Below are 18,757 nucleotides of genomic sequence, written 5' to 3'. Positions count from 1 at the left end.
AAGGACTAGAGCCCAGAGGGGCAGGCTGCAAATTTCACCATCCCTCCCGCTGCCATCCAAGGTGTGTCTCCTTATGAATTTTCTTAATAACATTATTTTTTCCTCTGGCTTACCTTAAGAATACAGTATTTAGGGGCTTCCCTGGTGGCTCAGTGGTAAAGAATCTGCCTGGCAATTCAGGAGTGACTGGTGTCATCAATGATCTGAGAAGATCCCACGTGTTGTGGAGCAAATAAACCTGTGTGTGCCACAACTATTGAGCCAGTGTTCTAGAGCCTCAGAGCTTCAACGACTGAGCCCACAAACCCTAGAAGCTGAGATCCACTACAACAGAAGCCACCACAATGAGAATGGTGCGGCCCGCCACTAGAGAGTAGACCCTGCTCATCCCAACTAGAGAACACTTCCATGCAGCAACAAAGACTTAGCACAGTCCACCCACCTCCAAACACAAAACAAATAAAATCATTTTTTAAAAAAGAATACAGTATATAAGGCATGAGTGAGTGTGCATTGTCAGTTGTGTCTGACTCTTTGTGGTCCCATGGACTGTAGCCTGCCAGGCTCCTCTGTCCACGGGATTTCCCAGGCTAGAATACTGGAGTGGTTTGCCACTTCCTCCTCCAGGGGATCTTCCCCACCCAAGGATCAAACCCACCTGTCTTGCTTGTCTCCTGCCCTGGAAGTCAGCTTCTTTACCGCTAGGGCCCAGGTAATGGATATAACATAAAAAATATATGTTAATCAACGGTTTATGTTAACCGTAAGGGTTCCAGTCAACAGTAGGCTATTAGTAGTGAAGTTTTGGAAGAGTCTAAAGTTATACTTGGATTCTTAACTCAGAGCGGGGGTTGGTGCCGCTAACCCCCACATTGTTCAAGGGTCAACAGAACTGTCATTGTTGCTTCCACAACCTAATACTTCACTGGGACAGTGTTTTGCATGCTTGTTCTAGGAATGCTGGATAAAGACCAAAGGGAATTCTCTGGTTCAGGGACTGCCACGTGCAGAGAAATGACAGCAGAGCATGCAATTGACTACCCAACGCATCTCCCTCATCCTCTCCCAGGTGTCCGAAAAGAAACAGCAGAGAATCCCTGGAGGACAAAGAAGTCACAGCCTTGATTAGGACTAAAATGCAGCAGGTAGATGACGACAGTAAAGCATCAATACAATGGCCCAGTATGGCCAGTGGAAAAAACTAGCAGGGGGTGCAGGCTCACTGTGGATTACCTCCAATGGAATGTATGTTGCTCCAGTGGCCCTGGCCACGGAGAGTCTGTGGCTGTAAACGAACGCACAGCACAGACTGACGGCACTGGGAGTGCTGTGTCACTGCCTAGGCCTTCTTTTCTGTCCCACTGGACTTGGAAGACACTCCTCCATGGCGCTCTTGTGCTCCTACACATCTTGCTGAGTGTGACAGGAAAGCAAGGCCCCGAGTGCTGTTTCCCTGGCATGTCTCAGGTTTGTGCTCACAGCAAATGACTTGAAGGCTGGTTTCCAGGCTGCTCTTAGGCAGCAGGTTGCCCAGGCTCAGGTTCAGGCAACTCAGTGCACATACTGGCATTTGTCAAGCATGATCTGCGTCACATCTGTGGGGACTCAGGCTTAGGAAACTCACAGCCTTTTAAAACTCACAGCCATTTTAAAAAAAGGGAATCTTCCCTGTGGCTATAAGAGAAAGAGACCTTTCCCTCCTTCCCTTTTCTTAGAATATTTCCTTGAGAAAACTGGTATTTGTAAACCCTTCCTCTGCCCCTTGGATACATATGTAAATCTTAAAAGGGTAAACAAGCCTTCTGTCAGCAAAACAACCCAGGAATAATTTTCTTTTGGGACTAGGAGACATCTCCTTGAAATATAAACACCAAAGAAGACAGTGTTCTGTCTCTCTGTCATCCTGGGAGCTTAGCCTCACTGCCTGGCTCTAAGCTGGAACTCAGTTCAGTTCAGTTCAGTCCCTCAGCCCTGTCCGACTCCTTGTGACCCCATGGGCTGCAGCATGCCAGGCTTCCCTGTCCATCACCAACTCCCGGGGCTTACTCAAACTCATGTCCGTCAAGTCAGTGATGCCATCCAACCATCTCATCCTCTGTTGTCCCCTTCTCCTACAGCCTTCAATCTTTCCCAGAAACACAGTCTTTTCTAATGAGTCAGTTATTCACATCAGGTGGCCAAAGTATTGGAGCTTCAGCTGCAGCATCAGTCCTTCCAATGAATATTCAGGACTCATTTCCTTTAGGATGGACTGGTTTGATCTCCTGGCAGTCCAAGGGACTCTCAAGAGGCTTCTCCAACACCACAGTTCAAAGGCATCAATTCTCTGCCCCTCAGCTCTCTTTATGGTCCAACTCTCACATCCATACATGACTGCTGGAAAAACCATAGCTTTGACTAGACAGACCTTTGTGGGCAAAGTACTGTCTCTGATTTTTAATATGCTCTCTTGGATTGTCATAGCTTTTCTTCCAAGGAGCAAGCACCTTTGAATTTTGTGGCTGCAGTCACCATCTGCAGTGATTTTAGAGCTCAAGAAGCCAGCTTTTTCACTCTCCTTTTCTACATTCATCAAGAGGCTCTCTATAGTTTCTCTTTGGTTTCTGCCTTAAGGGTAGTGTAATTTGTGCATCTGAAGTTATTGATATTTCTCCCGGCAATCTTGATTCCAGTTTGTGCTTCTCCCGGCAATCTTGATTCCAGTTTGTGCTTCATCCAGCCAGGCATTTCCCATGATGTACTCTGCATAGTTTTTTTTCTGATTTTATAAAATTACCACAGATATTTAATATGAAATGCTCAATATGCAGATTACTATATAATTCAATAAGTTATTTAAAGTGTTTTATATTGTAGAAGCAAGAATTGGCAGTTTTTTAAATAATCTTATTTAGATATCATCTAGCTAATGGGAATTTCTGTTTTAAAATTATTTTTTGGAGGCTAATTACTTTACAATATCATGGTGCTTTTGCCATACATTCACATGAATCAGCCATGGGTGTACATGTGTTCCCCATCCTGACCCTCCCTCCCACCCCTTTCCCCATCCCATCTCTCAGGGTCATCTCAGTGCACCATCCCTGAGCACCCTGCCTCATGCATCGAACCTGGACTGACGATCTAGTTCACATATGGTAATATACATGTATCAATGCTATTCTCTCAAATCATCCCACCCTCACCTTCACCCACAGAGTGCAACAGTCTGTTCTTTACATCTGTGTCTCTTTTGCTGTCTCGCATATAGGGTCATCATTACCAGCTTTCTGAATTCCATATGTTGCATAGAAGTTAAATAAGCAGGGTGACAATATACAGCCTTCACGTGTCCTTTGCCAATTTTGAACCAGCCTGTTGTTTCATGTCCAGTTCTAACAGTTGCTTCTTGACCTGCATACAGATTTCTCAGGAGGCAGGTAAGGTGGTCTGGTATTCCCATCTCTTAAAGAACTTTCCGCAGTTTGTTGCAATCCACACAGCCAACGGCTTTAGCATAGTCAATAAAGCACAAATATGTGTTTTTCTGGAATTCTCTTGCTTGTTTTATGATCCATGCATGTTGGCAATTTGATCTCTGGTTCCTCTACCTTTTCTAAATCCAGCTTGAACATCTGCAAGTTCTCAGCTCATGTTCTGTTGAAGCCTGGCTTGGAGAATTGTGAGCATTACTTTGCTCGTGTTTGAGATGAGTGCAATTGTGTGGTAGTTAGAACATTCTTTGGCATTGCCTTTCTTTGGGATTGGAATGAAAACTGACCTTTTCCAGTCCTGTGGCCACTGCTGAGTTTTCCAAATTTGCTGACATATTGATTGCAGCACTTTCACAGCATCATCTTTTAGGATTTGAAATAGCTCAGCTGGAATTCCATCACCTCCACTAGCTTTGTTCATAATGATGCTTCCAAAGACCCACCTGACTTCACTTTCCAGGATATCTGGCTCTAGGTGAGTGATCACACCATCGTGGTTATCTGGGTCATTAACATCTGCTTTGTATAGTTCTTCTGTGTACTCTTGCCACCCCTTCTTAATATCTTCTGCTTCTGTTAGGTCCATACCATTTCTGTCTTTTGCTGTGCACAATTTTGCATGAAATGTTCCCTTGGTATCTCTAATTTTCTTGAAGACATCTCTAGTTTTTCCCTTTCTATTGTTTCCCTCTACTTCTTTGCATTCATCACTTAGGAAGGCTTTCTTCTCTTTCCTTGATACCTCCTTGTCATAAAAGAGAGGAGAAGTCTGACTTTGCCTTTGGATAAAGGCAGTTAACTGGCACAGATGCCACTCCCATTACCAGCAGAGCTTAGGATGAACTATGATCGAATGTAGAGAAAATGGTGGTCTCAGGTCCTCTTGCAGGACAACTAGTTGTCATTCTTCTTAACAACATTTAGGTACTGGACTGTATCTGCTCAGTTAAAAGGTTGATTTCTTGCTACTTTTGCAGTCTGATTACCAGATTGCCCATGATGCCAATCACAACCTGGTTTAATACTTAGTAATGAAATCATTCTGTTTCTATTCTCCATCTGTGGAGAAGATGTCCTGGGCTTTCAGGAGACTGTACTTTTAATTTTCTCAGTTTGCTGATAAGGATGGGATGGCCTGAACGTTCCTGAACTGAGCAGACCAGTGAACGTGAATTATAAAATGCCTCCCTCTTAGCACTTTGCTCTTTTCAAATATGACCTGGATAGATCTCACTCTCCAAATTCTAGATTGTCTTTTTGAGTAAGCACGCATAATACAGGACCTAAAAATCCATCAGGGCCACCATCAGCTTTAATGGTGGGAAAGATGGGAAGCCCAGATATTGCCTGCAGATCTTCTCTCTTGAATGGCCAACACAGCTCTATATGACATTTGGAAGGACATCCATTTGAAAGGAAAATGCAGGCTTATATTGGCCTGAGCATGCTTCCATTAATTTGGATGAATTAACATATATGGTGGTTTTTAGAAGAACCTCTTGCCCAGGTTTCCCTGGTGGTTCAGACGGTAAAGAATCTGCTAGCAACGCAGGAGACCTGAGTTTGATCCCTGGGTCAGGAAGACCCCCTGGAGAAGGGAATGGCTACCCACTCCAGTATTCTTGCCTGGAGAATCCCACGGACACAGGAACCTGGCAGGCTGGGGTCCATGGTGTTGCAAAGAGGTGGACACGACTCGTCGACTAACACTTGCACTTTCATCTCCAGCAAAGGACATACTTGTGTTTACAGGTTGAATATCATCCTAGGAAGAAGGTTACATTATTTGGGAAGATGTAGGAAAATGGAAGAGGAAATGGGAGAACTAAAGTCACTTTCTCTTTCTCCAAACCCTCCTCCTCCTTTCTCAGCTGTCTCCCTTTATTTTGGTCCCTTTCCATGGCATCTCTTCATCTTCACACCTCAGTCCGACTTCTAGTAAGGGCGAAACGATGACCTTCAAGATAGGCGTTTAAGTAGATTTCCCTGCAATGAAGGACAAGGAGACAGTAATGAATTATCTGCCCTGTGTGAGATGTGTGTGTCTCATGCCCTAGCTGTGATTCCATTTCAGGCTTAGCCTAGATCTCGACCTTCAAGAGTATTTTCTTATCTACAAACTATATAGCCAGGAAAGCAGAGATGATAAAGCAATACTATTAAGGAGTAACTGGGAACTTTAATAAAAGACTGTGTCCCCACCCCACCTCCCATGGTGGCTACAGGATGGAGAGTGGTTGCAGCAGTCACTGGAATAGACAAACAAAAGTGGTGTTAGGCTGAAAAACACAATATGGGAAAGGAAACCCAAGAGTCATCTAATTCTACATTTTTCCTGAGTCAGTGAAAAGACAGTTAGCCTTCCCTCACCACTTTGCCAATAAAGCTGATGCCATTGACTACCCAGACTTGAAACAGTACAAATCGACATGCTCTTCAACTTCCCTACATTATTCACTGAGGGATTTTTTTCCTGGGCCTGGGAAACACCCACAGAAGTTTGCACAAGTACCTGGCAGTGTGTTTTCAGTTTACAGCCCCAAACATGGGGATGTGCCCTGATAGCTGCACAGAATTCTGCATGCAGCAGGCTTTGGTTGTTTGATGGAGCAGGCATGTCAGGGCCGGAAAGCAACCCACCATATCAGGGGGAAAGGTGGCCAAAAGACTCAGACTATATGCCACATCCCACAACCATGGAAGAACTAACGGCTTGAGGGACCCACTGAGAGGCCTGCAGGTGGCCATATTTTAAGCCCTTTGATGAAAAGTGAGCTAGGAGAAATCACAGCAGTGTATTCAGAAGACTAGTGATTTCTTTGGTGATTTTCATTGGCAGTTTGTTGAGGCTTTCCCACAACTTACCGGCATGGATCCAGAGGCAGTTCAAAATCATGCACTAGTCTTATCTACATTTGTTTCAACCTAGAACAGATTATTACATAAAACTTAGCAGCAGCTGCTCAATTTGGGGGCATGCTAGAGAAAAAGGAAGGAGAAAAGGAGCAGTTAAACATCACTGTGTTAGCCACTTGGTTACACCTATTTTCTAAGGGAAGAACCCCTACTCTGGACAACATGTGAAGGGAGCCAAGTTAGGTGGGAAGACTGTATGTCATTATTACATTATGTCAAGACACTGCAAGAGGGACTGGAGAGAGAGACTCCTGAGAATGCAGACCCTGCAGGAAAAAGGGAGTCAGGAAAGCCCAGGATGAAACCCTCAGCTAGGGAATAATAGGCAAAAGACTCAAAGTCAACAGATTGAGGGAATTTTGGAGGTGGAAACTGGTGAACCACAAGTTTCAATAATTTGCCCTGAGGCTAATTTATGCTTGTCTTTTCTGGTAAATATTCATGTTACAGAAGACTCTTGAGAGCCCCTTGGTCTACAAGGAGATCAAACCAGTGAATCCTAAAGGAAATCATCCCTGAGTATTCACTGGAAGGACTGATGATGAAGCTGAAGCTTCAAAGGCATGATGTGGACAGGATCAGGAGCAGGGTGGGCAAGATCAAGGGTAGGATGTGGGTGGGCTCAGAGGCAAAAGTGGGTGAATTTGGGGCAGGGTTTGTATGAGGAGCCGCTAGGGAAGCCCACTTGGGTGGGGTTGGGAGAAAGGGTGGCCTGGGTTCAGGGTGAAACCACCCTTCTCTTCATCTTTAGCACCTCACTTTCAATCTCTCCCCAGAGCCACAAGGCTCTTCTGTGATGTTTACAACCCACAGAGTAAGAGGTACTATAAGCAACTCCCGGTGTTAGGCCCCGAGCACTCAGTGGACCCCAAGGTGAGACTTCTCCTTCTCTATCTCATGACCTTCCATTTCCCCTCTCCCTTCTCCCTACCTGACCACCTTCTTCTGGTTCTCCATGTTTGAATTGCCTCCAATTCCTTCTTCCCTCTGCCTGACTGCTTTCATACCTACTGACCAATCTCAGTGGGTCCCCTCCTCTCTTTCTGACCTCCCCTACACTCACCCACCTTAGTGATCTATCATCTTCTAGTCTCACTTTTCTTTCTGTTTCTTCATTGATAAGCTCCTTGCCTGACCACACCCCCAACGTTTCTCTTTCTGCCTGTCTCTCTCTTTCTGCCTGTCTAGCCTCCATTCCTCTGCTCCTCAGTATAACCATCCCGTTCCCCCTGTCTCCTTGCTTGCCCATCTACTTTCTTTTCCCAGCCCCTGCCTGACATTCCACCCCAACCATCCCTGAAAGGCCACCCTCAATTCCTCTTTTGAATTTCTGACTTCCCTTCATTTTTTTTTATTCTTCCTGCCTCACTTCCCCAGTCACCTTCTCACCACTACCCATCTCCAAAATCCCTTCTTCTTTGTTTGATCAGCCCTCATTCCTCCACACTCCTGACCCCATTCCTCACCTCCTCTATGTTTTATGGACCTCCATTCATCTACTGTGGTCCAGCTAGTAAAGAATCCGCCCGCAATGCGGGAGACCTCAGTTCAATCCCTAGTTTGGGAAGATCCCCTGGAGAAGGTAAAGGCTACCTACTCCAGTATTCTGGCCTAGAAAATTCCATGGGTCCATGGGGTCATAAAGAGTTGGACATGACTGGGCGACTGTCACTCACATTCATGTACTTCTTCCTGTCAGACTTCCCCTCCATCCTTCCTCTCCTTCCTGTTTGATCTCTTTCTACTCTTCCATCCATCTTACCTGATCACACCCTTTCCTACATCCCAGCTTAACTTCTTCCTCCATCCTCCATGCTTGATCATACCCCCTGTGCCCCCTTCTTCTTTACCTAGTAATCAATGAATTCCTCTCTTCCTTCCTGCTAGGTCACGTCCCATCCCTCTCCTTCTGCCTGACTGCCCTCCAATCCCCCTCTTCCTCTCAAACCTGCCTGATCCCCCTCTAACCACCCCCATCCATACTTCTACATCATTCTTTCTGCCCACAGGCTCCAGATGATGAGTTGTGTGGTTGTCCACTATGCACAGTGTCTTTGAGGTCACTGATGATTTCTGTCATCTCCCCAAATGCTTCTGCAACCTCCACTATTGCTGGGCGAAGCTGAGGTGTGCTGAGGTAGACCTAGAGTGGGTTCGTGCAGTGGGTTACAAGGCTGAGTGTGGCTGAGGGGCAGCATGGGATCCTACAAGCCCCTTCTCACACTTACCCCCACAGTTGCACGAGCTGGTTGAGAAGGAGCAGAGGTGCGCACAGCCATTATGAATCGGACAGGGCTGCTGGCCCTGATGCTTCACCAAGCAACCCAGCATGATCCACTCACCACTGACCTACACTCCAGAGTAGACAGCTGAGCTCTGCTCAACTGAGGTGCTATGCCCGATACCTGGTGCAAGGGAGCCACTACGAACTTCTCACACACCCGTTCCTCTAACCATGTCTTTCTCAGGGCATCTCAAAGTTTCTCTGTGCTTCTCTGTTCCCCATTTAGTATCCTGTCTCTATGCCTCCTTAAGGTGGACTGGTCTTTACAATTTCCCCATTTCTGTCCTTTCTCTTATCCCCTTTCTCTCTCTTTCCTGAATCTGGGCAGGGCCAAGGGATCTGCCATGTGCTCATCTCCCACTGGCCAGAGTTTTGTTTAGAAACTTGAGATTGGCAAGACATTTTGGTATCTCCTGGTGGCCCCTAATCCAGTCTCTGTGCCCACAAACCCAATTCCAAACCTCCAGCGGTGGTGGGTGACAGTGCAGCTTTACTTGGGTGGCAGGCCCATTTGGAGTTGGCTGAGAAGTGCTCCACACTCAGCTCAGTTTGTCCTTTTCTGTCAAGGGAGAGGTGAGGTTACAAAGTGGGTACCAGTGACCCTGAGTCCCCCATCCCAGGCCATCAGGTCTGTCACTGTCATCTGATTTGTGCACTTTGACCGACTTCTGTATAACTGTTGGCATTTCCCAGGCCAGAGGTGCTGGAAAAATGTTGCAATGGAGGGAAAAGGTGATGATTCCATTTTGGGACACTGAGCAGAGTTCAAGGTGTCAATGCAATCGTGCCCTTGCCCCTGCCCATCTTGTTCCACCCCTCACCATACCATGATGTCCCAGCCCTTCTGTCAGCCTTGGCCCCTGTCAGTGCAGTCCTGGTCTATGCACATGCCTCAGCCCTCCCCTCCCCACCCCACCCCAGATCTCTGATCCTGTCTTGTTCTCCTCTTCCCACTACCCTTCTCTGGGTCTACTCTCTCAAGCTGGCTCTGTCTACCTAATGCTGTAAGGTTGCCAGAAAGGGATTGGGACCTCTGCCACATCTGCCTTTGCAAGAAACTGCCAGGCCAGTGGAGGTGTGTCCAGTAAGGCTGCCTGTGGGGACTGGTATGCCGCAAATGAGAGACTTCAACTACTCTTCCTGTTCTTTTTATACTCACTAGACCCTCGGAGTTTGTTTTTTTTTTCCCATATTTGCCTCAGGATGATGAACAGTATTATTTTTGTGTTTTTCTAGAAATATTAAAGATGCTCTTTTGAAGACTGTATTTTTCTTTGGTTAAGTCAATTCTGCTTCAAGAAAACTTAGTAATTGTATTCAAAGTTCCAAATTATACTCTTTAATCATAATTTAACTCTAGCTATATGAGTGTGCAATTGCAGGTCTATGTTTTACCAAAACAGTTATTGCTAACCATTTTTTTGCTCTCTTATTTTGAGATCTATCTTCTCATTCACTATTCATTTGTTTAGAATACTTCCTTTAGTGTTTTCATCAAATAGAATAAACTGGTGGAATAGTCTTCAAATTATTTAATGTCTGAACCTGTTGTTCTTTTGCTCTAAGGAGTGTTTTCTTGGGAGTGGGTATAGGATCGCTGCATTAGAGTCCTTCTTTTTAACTACATTTTTATTTTTGTATTGGAGTATAGCAGATTAACAAGGTTGTGATAGTTTCAGGTGGAAAACAAAGGGACTCAGCCATACATATATGTGTATCCAAGAGTCCTTCTGTATTGATGGCCTATGAGAAGTGGCTTCTAAGATGGCTCCCAATGATCCCAGACTCCTGGTATTGAAGGCTTTGTGTAATTCCCTCCATTTGTGTAACTCACTTCTAAGCAGGAGCATACCTTTAACACTGAGGAGATGCCACCTTTGTGATTAGCTTACAAGAGATTGTAGCTTCTGTCTTGCTAACAGGCTCTCTTCCTTGTGGACTTAATGAACCAACTTGCCATGTTGGGGAAGCCTATATAGCAGGGAACTCAGGATGGCCTTTGACAGATAGTATGAAACTGAGGCTCTCAGTCCAACAGCCCAAATGAACTGGATCTTGCAAACAACCACATAAATGAGCTTGGAAGAACATCCTTCCCCAGGTGAGCCTTCGGATGAGGCCCCAAGCCTAGCTGAGAGCTTGATTGCAGCCACATGAGAGACCCTGAAACAGAAGATCAAGCTACGCTGTGCCTAGGATTTTGACCCACATAAACTATGAGATAATCAGTGTGTGTTGTTTTAGACAATTACGTTTATGGGAATTGGAGACAGATAGGGACTAACAGGTCAGTGATTTTGTGAAAGGTACTAGGTTGGTTTCTGAAATGAAAACCATAGCATCCATCAGGAAAGTCCAGTGTTTGGCTGCTCCATGAGTCCATTTTAGAAACTATGTGGGTCATTAATTGGCAGTCTGGAAAGATGGACAATTGGAAACCTGCATGGGATGTGGCACTGCTGTACTTGTGCTGGTTATTTTTCAATGTTGTCATAGTCACCACTGTGGAATACTGTTTATTGGGAGCCGACCCAGTATGGGGTTCAGAATCACAGACTAACTTTGGAGTCAGCTGATCTTGGCTTCAGTATTTCCTGGTCTTTCTACTTGCTAGTAGTGGGACCTTAGGATGACGGACTTAGCCTCACTGTGCTTCAACAGCTTCTGCTGTCAAATGGTCCTAATGATAATCATTGTCGTGTAGCTGACAAGGTTACAGTGAAAATTAAATGAGGAGCCTGATATTGATCAGCAGGGCCTCAGGGCAGGGCAAGTGTGTCACAGGAGGGGCAGATTCCAGACTTGTTGCCCCAGAGATGAATCACCATCCCACTGCTGAGCGTGAGTACCACATGGCTGGTGTCCCACATCTAGAGCCCTGCATATTTCAGTGAAAAATGTGACGTAGTTGATGGAGGAACGGTGGGATGAAGGGTGAGCACCATAGCCTGGGAGAGGGGGAAGTTCAGGGTGTCTGCAGGCAGCAATGTCCTGGTAGGGGTGACCACCAGCCCCAGCCTGGGAGACATTGCCCCCTGATGTCCAGCACTCCCCACTGGCTCTGTGCAAATGCTCAGCTGATCACCACCAGATCTTCTGTTTTCCTGATCCTTGGGGATTTGATAATTTTCCCTCTACCCTGATCTAGGACAGAAACTGCCCCCTCTCCTTGTTTTGGAACTTAGAGGATGGCCAGGTCGTAGGGTGCACACAGTCTCTAGGGCCCTTCTAGTTCTTCCTCCTCTTCTCAAAGATGAATAAAGTGGCCTGAGAAGGTACATGAGTTGGCCAGGTTCCTGGGGTTGTGACAGTAATGGACTGGAGCCAGGTCTCCTGACTGTGTGTTCCACCCTCCCCACACTCCAGCCAAGACCAGCTTTCCCACTAAAAGTTCCCCTTGAAATTTTGCAAACACAGGAGGATGAGGGAGCCAGACCCTACCCCACAGCTCCCTTCTTCTGAGAGTCCTGAGTCTGCTGTCAACTCCGGGGACAGGCTGGTTGTCACAGGGGCTCAGTAAGACACTATATATTATAAAACTGCCTTACATAGTTTTATTATATGGATTTGAAATAGTTAAATGTATTTTATATAATTATATAAATTCGTATATGTATATAAATATGTAAAATGTATATTTATTTGTGATTATATAAAAAAAGCTTTATTTTTGAAACAAGAAGTCATACACTCTAAGTAGAAAGAAGAAAATTAAAGTGACCTCTAACTCTATTGTCACCTAACTATCAATTCTATTAACATTTTGATGTTTTTGGTTTCAGATATTTTTTTCTGGGTATGTGCATGTGTGTCTGTTCGTGAGTGTTTAATTTATTATTAATATATGCACACTTAGTTTTCATGAAAACTAGAATTGTTTACCTTCATTTTTTGCTCTTTACACTAACTTACACATTTCTCCATGTCGGCAAATTTTTTTATATACAATTTGAGCAGTGGCATAATATTCAGTTTTTGCATGTATCACCATTTTTATAACCAATATACTGTTCATATAGGAATCACTTTAGGAATCAGTGAACTAAAATAGACTGGAATGGGTGAATTAACTCAGATGACCATTATATCTAACACTGTGGGCAAGAATCCCTTAGAAGAAATGGAGTAGCCCTCATAGTCCATATAAGAGTCTGATATGGCCGGTCTTGTCCCGCGCCATTGATTATCGAGGCGATTCTGATCTGGAAAAAAAAAAGTCTGATGTGCAGTACGTGGATGCAGTGTCAAAAATGACAGAATAATCTGTTCATTTCAAGGCAAACCAGTCAGCATCACAGTAATCCAAGTCTATTCCCCAACCAGTAATGCTGAAGAAGCTGAAGTTGAACAGTTCTATGAAGACGTACAAGACCTTCTAGAACTAACACCCAAGAAAGATGTCCTTTTCATTATAGGGGACTGGAATGCAAAAGCAGAAGTCAGGAGATAACTGGAATAACAGGCAAATTTGGCCTTGAAGGAGAAAACAAAGCAGGGCAAAGGCTAACAGAGTTTTGCCAAGAAAACGCACTGCTCATAGCAAACTCACTCTTCCAACAACACAAGACTCTACACATGGACATCACCAGATGGTTAATACCAAAAGCAGATTGATTATATTCTTTGCAGCCAAAGATGGAGAAGCTCTATATGGTCAGCAAAAACAAGACCAGGAGCTGACTATGGCTCAGATCATGAACTCCTTCTTGCCATATTCAGACTTATATCGAAGAAAGTAGGGAAAACCACTAGACCATTCACATATGACCTAATTCAAATCCCTTATGATTACAGTGGAAGTGACAAATAGATTCAAGGGGCTAGATCTGATAGAGTGCTTGAAAAACTATGGACAGAGGTTCGTGACATTGTACAGGAGGCACTGATCAAGACCATCCCCAAGAAAAAGAAATGCAAAAAGGCAAAATGGTACTCTGAGAAAGCCTTACAAATAGCTGAGGAAAGAAAAGAAGCTAAAGGCAAAGGAGAAAAGGAAAGGTATATCCACTTGAATGCAGAGTTCCAAAGAATAGCAAGGAGAGATAAGAAAGCCTTCCTCAAGTGATCAATGCAAAGAAATAGAGGAAAACAATAGAATGGGAAACACTAGAGATCTCTTCCAGAAAATTAGAGTTACCAAGGGAACATTTCAGGCAAAGATGGGCACAATATAGGACAGAACTGTGATGGACATAACAGAAGCAGAAGGTATTAAGAAGAGGTGGCAACCATACACAGAAGAACTATACAAAAAAGATCTTCATGACCCAGATAACCACAATGGTATGATCACTCACCTACAGCCAGACATCCTGGAATGTGAAGTCAAGTGGGCCTTAGGAAGCATCCCTATGAACAAAGCTAGTGGACATGATGGAATTCTAGTTGAACTATTTCAAATCCTGAAAGATGACGCTGTGAAAGTTTTGCACTCAAATGCCAGCAAATTTGGAAAACTCAGCAGTGGCCACAGGACTGGAAATGTTCAGTTTTCATTCCAATCCCAAAGAAAGGCAATGCCAAAGAATGTGCAAACCACTGCACAATTGCACTCATCTCACACGCTACCAAACTAATGCTCAAAATTCTCCAAGCCAGGCTTCAACTGTACGTGAACTGTGAACTTCCAGATGTTCAAGCTGGATTTAGAAAACGCAGATGAGCTAGAATTCAAATTGCAACAACCGTTAGGTCATAGAAAAAGCAAAAGTGTTCCAGAAAAACATCTACTTCTACTTTATTGACTATACTAAAGCCTTTAACTGTGTGGATCACAACTAACTGGAAAATTCTTCAAGTGATGGGAATAGCAGACCACCTGACCTGCTTCCTGGGAAATTTGTATGCAGGTGGAGAAGCAAGGTAGAACTGGACATGCAAGAACAGACTGGTTCCAAATTGGTAAAGGAGTACGTCAAAACTGTATACTGTCACCCTGCTTATTTAACTTCTATGCAGACTACATCATGGGAAATGCCAAGCTTGATGAAGCACAAACTGGAATCAAGGCTGCCGGGAGAAATATCAATAACTTCAGATGTGCATATTACACCACCCTTAAGGCAGAAACCAAAGAGAAACTAGAGAGCCTCTTGATGAAAGTGGAAAAGGAGAGTGAAAAAGCTGGCTTAAAACTCACCATCCAAAAAATGAAGTTCATGGCATCCTGTCCCATCACTTCATGGCAAATAGATGGGTAAACAATGGAAACAGTGAGAGACGTTATTTCTTGGGCTCTGAAATCACTGCAGATGGTGACTGAAGCCATAAAATTCAAAGATGCTTTCTCCTTGGAAGAACAGCTGTGACAATCCAAGAGAGCATATTAAAATTCAGAGACATTACTTTGCCCGCAGAGGTCCGTCTAGTCAATGCTATGGTTTTTCCAGTAGTCATGTATGGATGTGTTTGGACCATAAAGAGAGCTGAGGGACAGAGAATTGATGCTTTTGAACTTTGGTGTTGGAAAAGACTCTTGAGAGTCCCTTGAACTGCCAGGAGATCCAACAATTCCATCCTAAAGGAAATGAATCCTGAATATTCATTGGAAGGACTGATGCTGCAGCTAATGCTCCAATACTTTGGCCACCTGATGTGAATAACTGACTCATTAGAAAAGACTGTGTTGCTGGGAAAGATTGAAGGCTGTAGGAGAAGGTGACAACAGAGGATGATTTGGTTGGATGGCATCACCAACTAGAGGGACATGAGGTTTACCAAGCTCCCGGAGTGGGTGATGGACAGGGAAGCCTGGTATGCTGCAGTCCATGGGATCACAAAAGTTGGACACGACTGAGCAAATGAACTGTACTGATACTGTTAGTAAACACGTATGAAGGACAGTCTTGAGTTGACAATTAATACCATTGTAGTTACATTTCTGCATCTAAATCTTTGTGCATCTACATGACTGATTTCTAGAAATTGAAGTCCTGGGTCAGGGTGTAAGGAAAGATATTTAATGACTTGGGATGGGATAGTTGGTACACTTGCTCCTGGTGAGAAACCTGCCTTTTCTAAGTGTCACACAATCATATCAGTTACAGATACACAGCTTGTGGCCATAGAAATGTGGTGCTCCTTGGGTCTCCCACAGGGTGCGACCCCCAGCTGAAGTGTGGGTGTTTTCAGGCCGGTGGATCTGATATCTACAACGATTCTGACTTCACAGACCAAGATCCTTCCCAATAAAAGCAGGAAATAACCAAGTTTTTAATGAGTTATCATTAATTCATGTATTTGGTTTTTTGCATCCATTGCTTTCCCAGCGTTTTTAGGGGGCCTTTAAGAATCCCTGAAGCAAAATGTCCAGGTATGACTCTATAAATTGAGGTCAGAGGAGATATAGAGAGAATGAACAAAGTCAGCACCAGGATCTATTTTGACTGTAGACATTTGGGCCTGACAGTCCTAAAGAGTAAATAAAATTGAGCTATAAGTTTCTTTCTTACCTTCCTATTAGATGCAGCTGGAAAAGAAATGCAGTAATTTGCGAGATTTACATTGGTCACAGGTACAAAATATGCCAATTTTTCCAGGGTAAATGTTTCCTGATAATTGAATTTCAGATACATGTTTGATCTCCTTATGGAGTGTAGCTGAGTTAACCTTATACTTTATCATCTAAACCAGGACACTTTAGAATGGGAAAGGGGCATCATTAATAACTGTGTTGGGGGACTTCCTTCCTGGCAGGCCAGTACTTAGGACTCTGTGGTGTCACTGCTGGGGATCTGGGACCAATCCCTGGTCAGGGAACTAAGACCTCACAAGCTGTGCAATGCAGCCAATAATAACGGTTATACCAAACAACAGGTGTAAACTGGACAAGGGGTCGGCCTAATGAAAAAGACAGAGTGTTATCGACAGTAATCTTGTCGAAAGTGTATTATAGTAACATCTGCCACAGCCGTCTGCTAGAAAATGGTTCTCACATATATATGTATCTCACATATTCTCTATTCATTCATTTGTCTATGTAGCCCTCATTTTTAGTAAAGAACAACTATTACTGCATGAACACTAAATTTCAGAAATCTCGATTATATTTTCTCCTACAAAATGTTATTTCATATTAGGCATTTAGTAACAGGCACACTATGTTTTATACTAGGATTAAAACTCATTAAGGACTTCGCAAGTGGCACAATGGAAAAGAATCCACTTGCCAACACAGGGGACACAGGGGACATAGGTTTGATTGCTGGTCCAGAAAGATTCCTGGAGTAGAAGTAGGGGGGGTGTTTGGATCTGAGTATAGTGATCAGTGATATTTATAGTGCCACAGTGGTATCCTCAGTATGGCATGGGAGCAAGACAGAGAAATTATCTTCTAAGACATACAACTATGTGAGAGGGTGGAAATTTAGGATGGAACAGTCCCCCTTCTGAGATGTACCACTGGATGACTTGAGGAACGGGGAAGTCAGAGAGTTTCACAAGCTACCAATGATAAGATAGCATCTTCTGAATGGGGAGATGTCAGAGTGGTCATGAGGGACTTCAGGGTATTTCACATTCAGTACATGCAGAGGGTTTCCTTCCAGTAAGAACATTCAGGTGTACTATGAGGTGTGACTTCTGGGTAAAGATTTTCCCACAGTCACTGCATTCATAAGGCTTTTCACCAGTATGAATTCTCTGATATGTAATCAAGACTGACTTTTAAGTGAAGGCCTCTCCACATTCAGTTTAAACATAAGCTCTTTCTGCAGTCCGAGTCTTCTGGTATATAAGGAGGTTTGATCTTTTGGTGAAGACCTTCCCACATCCTGTACAGGTATGGGTTTTTTCCCTGTGTGAGTTTTTCTATGCTCATGCATTTGATTTGGAAGGGAAAGATGTCCCATAGTCACTGCATTCACATGGCTTCTCTCCACTATGAATTTTTTGATGTGCAAGCAAGTGGGTCTTCTGGATAAAAGCCTGCCTACATTCAGTGCATATGCAGGGTTTCACTCCTGTATGAATTCTCTGATGCAACCTCACTATTGACTGATGAGTGAAACTCTCATCACATTCATTGCATTCATAGGGCTTTCCCACAGAATCAGCTGGACAAAGAGGTGTGGCTTCTGAGTGAAGACCTTTCCACATTCACTGCATACATAGGCTACCTTCCCAGGAAGAAATTTTCAATGAGGAATGTGTTCTTGTTTCTGGCTGAGGGCTTTCCCACACTGATTAGGTTCACAGAATTTCTCATTTAGATGAGAATTAACATAGTTAGTACAGAAAAAGGAATCAGTAAAATTTGACTACACCCAATAATCGTCTCAAGGTTTTTCTTATGTTACATGTGAGTTTAACCTATACTTCAATTTCCTAATGAATCACCTTTAAGGGGTTGTTCTTATGAACTAACAATGGGCTCATATCAGTTATTTTTCCAGTGTACTTACATTCACAGTCTCCATACTTATTCAATGTGTTCTTATTGATGAAAGCAACATGACACAAAGGTCTATTTTGGTTTTCCTTATATTTATCTGGTCATCATATTGTCACAATTTTTATTTAAAATGAATAATCATTTTAATTAAAAAGAAACAATGAATAATTCCTCTTGAATTCATCCAGTTTCTCATTGTGAAATGAAGCTTTTGCAGTAATCTACTGTATGATTTCAATCTCAGGTTTCTCTCTTAAAAGGAGAAAAAGAAGGCAAAATTGAAACTTGGAACAGTTAGCCAAATATAGAGGAGCTACATGCAACCGATCCAGGTTGGACACAGGGAAAGCTGATGATGATGATGATAGCAAACACTCCTATGGTTCTTCATTTATGCTATGTACTTATAGTTTTGAAGACATGCCAGGCACTGTTCTATGTGACACAGAAGTATGTACACACATATGAACTCATTTAATTCTCTCAGAAACCATATGAGCTAGATACTATTATACATTATTTAAAAGAGGAAACTAAAGCCCAGAACAAGTAAATAATATTCTCAAGATGATACGGGTCATATGCAGGAGAGAATAAAACAAGGCAGCATGTCTCCACTTACATAGACTCTCTGGTATGCATTTGGTGGCTTCCCTGGTGGCTCAGATGATAAAGAATCCACCTGCTGATGCA

At 43.6% G+C, this 18,757-nt stretch overlaps 1 long non-coding RNA gene across 10 annotated transcripts in view; it reads right to left on the bottom strand.

Moving 5' to 3' along the window:
- Nucleotides 1-501: 501 nt before the first annotated feature.
- The window catches only part of LOC133053169 (uncharacterized), a 33,802-nt gene continuing 15,546 nt past the window's right edge, over nt 502-18,757 (bottom strand). The window contains exons 4-7 of one of the 10 annotated variants that reach the window (XR_009692101.1): nt 14,813-14,975; nt 9,135-9,232; nt 6,339-6,452; nt 502-5,459 (exon numbers count right to left, since the gene is read on the bottom strand). This is a non-coding gene — a long non-coding RNA (uncharacterized LOC133053169). Of the gene's footprint in view, nt 5,460-6,338; nt 6,453-9,134; nt 9,233-12,515; nt 12,876-14,812; nt 14,976-18,118; nt 18,317-18,686; nt 18,750-18,757 lie in introns of those variants that run through there. The other 9 variants (XR_009692099.1, XR_009692103.1, XR_009692104.1 and 6 more) reach the window with 9 other exon arrangements.

This window comes from Dama dama, chromosome X (assembly GCF_033118175.1).
Source record: "Dama dama isolate Ldn47 chromosome X, ASM3311817v1, whole genome shotgun sequence".
Classification (NCBI taxonomy): Eukaryota; Metazoa; Chordata; class Mammalia; order Artiodactyla; family Cervidae; genus Dama; species Dama dama.
This window is presented reverse-complemented; position numbering and strand designations above follow the sequence as displayed.